The sequence below is a fragment of the Gavia stellata genome, unplaced genomic scaffold, assembly GCF_030936135.1.
Source record: "Gavia stellata isolate bGavSte3 unplaced genomic scaffold, bGavSte3.hap2 HAP2_SCAFFOLD_34, whole genome shotgun sequence".
Lineage (NCBI taxonomy): Eukaryota > Metazoa > Chordata > Aves > Gaviiformes > Gaviidae > Gavia > Gavia stellata.
Window position 1 is genome coordinate 741,464 of NW_026776320.1, and position 4,228 is coordinate 745,691.

The following is a 4,228-nucleotide window of genomic DNA, read 5'->3' on the forward strand; positions in this document are numbered from 1 at the left end:
TAACTTTGCTTTCTGGTAATACTTCCTATCTAAAGTAAGAATTTTCTGCTCATAAAATCTTGAAGCTGATGGTTTTGTGAGTGAAATTCTGTAGCTGGCTTTTTAAAATCTAATAGCAAATTGACCTCATTAATTTGCAACTCTTTCTCTAGACATATGTAGGGAGACAGACAATGTTACCTGAGCGCCTTTGATAATTTTCCTTGTAAGTCAAGTAAGATGAGGATGCTGGATTTTGAAGGAAGAACTGTTTTGGTAAGGTTTTGGCTTACTTCTTCTGATATCTCTTTGTAGAGATGTCAAAAAGGAAACGCAGAAAGAACAAAGCGTCTTCAAGTATCGCAGCAAAGAGGAGGAAATTTTAGTTCAATAAAGAGAATAAAGTTCCAGAAGACCAAAATGAAGTAGAGAGTGCGGAAGAGTCTCCAGAAGAACATGTTTCTAACATGGATTGCACGGAAGTTGAGTCCACACAGGATTCTTCTATGGAAGAAAATGGAAGCGTACTTCAAGAACGACAGAAAAATGGGAATGAAAATAAATCTGGGTCAGAAAACGAAAGAGAGAGGGTTCTCCTTGTGGCTAAATCTGCTTCTGAAAAGAAGAGTGTCATGCTTTCTGAACATTCAGACCTAAGAGAGGACAGTGAAATGCCAGATTGCCAAATAGCAGCAAGTTCTGAAGACGGAGATTCAAATGGTAAGTGAAAGGTCAAACAGGTCCTTTAGCTCCTTTTTCTTCCTGAGGAGGATTACACTATTTATTAGGAGGGGGGAGGGAGGGGAGGGGGGGGGGGGAGAAGGGGAGGGGAGGGGAGAGGAAATATTTCCAGTCGGAAGGGACCTACAATGATCATCTAGTCCAACTGCCCAACCAGTCGAGGGCTGACCCAAAGTTAAAGTATGTTGAGGGCACTGTCCAAATGCCTTTTCTTTGGGCACTGACAGGCAGGGGGCATCGACTACTGCTCTAAGAAGGACTGTTCCAGTGTTTGACCACCCAGGAAATGGTGGGCATAGCCCCAGGAAAAGGGGGAGAAAGCAGCCCGGGTGGGGATAGCAACGCCACCTGCACTGTGAGAAACACCAAGACTTTTTTGGCAGTTTTCAAGCCTTTATTTTCTTTTACTGCCTGATAATTAGACTTAGAGGGCTGGCAGCCCTTGAGGGCCGGCACATGCCCCAGCTGCTGGCCCACCCCGGTTTCGGCAGTGCCTGGGGCGTTCTTCTAGTGCTGCCGGCGGGGTGGCCTCTTCTTGGCTAGAGAGGAAGCCTCGGGGCTGCCGGCCCTCCTCTTCGGGGGTCGCCGTGGCCCCCCAGGGGAGTGGTCCCTGCCCCGGCTGGGAGTAGATGGATGTGCCATGGCCTCCTCGGGATCCTCCGGGGGCTCTTCTTGCTCCCCAGGAATAGGAACGGGGGCAGAGGGAGGGCTGCCAGGACCCCCACGAAGGGCAGCTGCTGAGGTGCTGGGGAGGTCGTCCACGTTGGTTCCCTCGGAGCTGCTGGAGGGGGCCGGGACAGGTGTGGGAGACCCTCCTCGGGAGGCAGCGGGGCTGGGGGCAGCCACGGGGCTGCCCTCCCGCTCCCCGGCAGCATGGCCATCCTCCAGACCCAGCAGACGGTGGGCTTCCCCACTGCACCATCGCACAGCAACATTAATAAGTTGGTGCACAAATGTTGCCGCACGGCTTTGGAGGGAGGCCCCCAGCAGCTGGACCAGTAGGTCTTCATCCAGCCCAAAGAGGACCAGGAGGGGCATGACGAGGTCCTCCACAATGGCCGCCAGCGAACGCCGGTTCCCAAAGATCCGTCCCAGCTCCTGACGCACCCAGGTCAGAAGGGGCTGGAGGAGAGCTGGGTGGTCCCGGAAAAGGGATGCCCAGGTGTTGGGCTGGAGGCCACCCAGAGAAGCCCTGGACACCATCCCCACAGGCTGTGGTCGTGTCGCTGCAGGGCTGTGGGCAGCTGGATGGCCAGGAACTCCTCCTGCCTGGTGGCTGACGACGGATGAAGCCACAGGTGGGACAACATGCTCCTCAAAGTTGTCGTCTGCCCGCACCGAGTGCACGATGGAGAGGATCCTCCTCTTGCAGAGGGGGCACTCGGGCTTGCTCTCAGCCCACCGCAGGATGCACCCGTAACAGAATTGGTGGAGGCATGGCATCACGTAAGCGGCATTGTCCCAGCTGTCCAGGCATATTGGACAGCAGTTCTCCAGCTCCGTGGCCATGCTCTCCACGTGCTGCGGTGGGCTGGGGGGAGCTGGCGATGTCAAGAGGCTCCCTCGCACCGGTGCTGCAGCAGCGGGTGTCACACTAGAAAAGGAAGAGAGGCCACGGTCATTGGGTGGCCCGGCGAGGGGTGGAAGAAATGCCCAGGTCCCTCAAGAAGGAAACCCTCCCAGCTCCCCAGGGTGAGGTGTCCCCGCACAGCTCACCTCTGCTGCTGTGAGGGTGCCTCCTGGGTGCCCCGGCTGCCTGAAGCTGGCAGGGCCGGGAAAATCCTTTGACGGCTCTGGGGTTGGACACGGAGAGCTGCAACAAACAACTCCCTGAGCACGACACCAGCACCAAAGGCCTCGCTTAACACTCCAAACCTCGCGAACTCGCTCAGCTGGAGTGCTGGCACGAGCTGGCTGGGTGCGACTCGGCGCCCAGATATAAGCAGTGGGGGACGCCTGGTCACAATCCATCGCTTGGGAATATCACAGTCCGTCACTAGGTGACATCACAGTCTGTCTCTCGGGGACGTCTCAGTCCATCCCTTGGTGACAACAGAACCCATCGGTTGCCAAAAAATCTTCCTTTATTTTTTTTTTTTCTTTCTAGTGTGAAGAGTTTTGCATACACTTAAATTTATAGCATACAATTAAGAACTGTGTACATTAATACTAGATCATCTTGTTTTATGCATTCTGCACAAAAACGCACTGCAATTGACAGGTATTAAAATGTGACACAATTTGTACATTTTTAAATTTTGTTACGTACAAGTATTTTTACAATTCAACATTAATTAAAGAAATACAAATAAAATATTTCAGTACAAAAAGATTTGTGTTGTTCATACACTGAACGTATTTAAAGATGTTCTATACCAGAAGTATTTTACAATGCATTTGAAGGAATTACAGCGTTTTAAAGAACTCTTTCACTTGTAAAACTGTGTCAAAATGGAAGTGGCATTCACGTCAGTCCACCATGGTGGAGAGAAAGCAGCAGTTTCCTTAGATGGTGATTTCCATTTTGAGACGTGTGAAAGCTGAATGGAGTTGTGGGTTTTACCAGGATGGGAGCATAAGGATGACTTCCTCAGTTCTCTCCACAGGAGTCTCAAAGGGTCAAAAAAAGGAAGGGATGAACAAGAGCACTTTTCATCTCTGCAGCAGAAGTTGCAGGACGTGCGAGAAGGATTAGGCCTCATCTTGTGAAAGGGTAAAGCGATGTCCTGGACCCTCAGCTGTGCAGATGCTCAATGAAGGTTCAGATCCTGCTGTGCCCATCTTTCTCGTAAAAGGTCTGAAAAGCAATCAGATTTTCAGAGTGTGTGGTGACTTACAGCTGAAACAAAGTTGTGTGCAACTCTGTGTGAGGAAGTTATCATAAAAACAGTCAAACTAATCAGACAAATGGTTCAGCGTGTACAAATTTCTGTATGAGCGCATCTTACTCATCTTATTTTTGAACCCTCTTCTGCTTGTAGGTCTGCAAAATGCCTTACCTAGTGGCGAGTGTGCAAGTCAGTTTTGCCATTAAGGGAGGAATACTTCACTAAGGTGAGCACTGAAGGTACTAGAAGTGAGTCAGTGAGAGCTGCCAGGGGAGAATACCTAGGAAAGGGCATAAGACAGAGGCAAGCAAATGGTGGTACTTTTGCAGCACGCTCACCCAGCAGTTTGCAGCTCAGAGACTTCCTGAATGTGTCTTTGTGTGTGAAAGCTCTCCAATGGGCTTTTCTTTTGGGGGCTTGGATTCCTTGGTTTTGAACGTTTCAAAAGCTTAGTATGCACAAAACTGAGCAGCAAGAAGTTCCATTGCTTAATTACACCAAGAACCACCGCCTGCTTACTTTCAGGCATCCATCTGCTGCTTGCATTTCATGGCACCTTTCTTTTCATTACGCTATTATCCTAATATACACCGGTACATTGCGTGTTGCTCTTATTCAGGCTACCCATATCTCTCGCTTTGATGGGGGTCACTGTATTTGCCACTCAGAAATTATGGAGG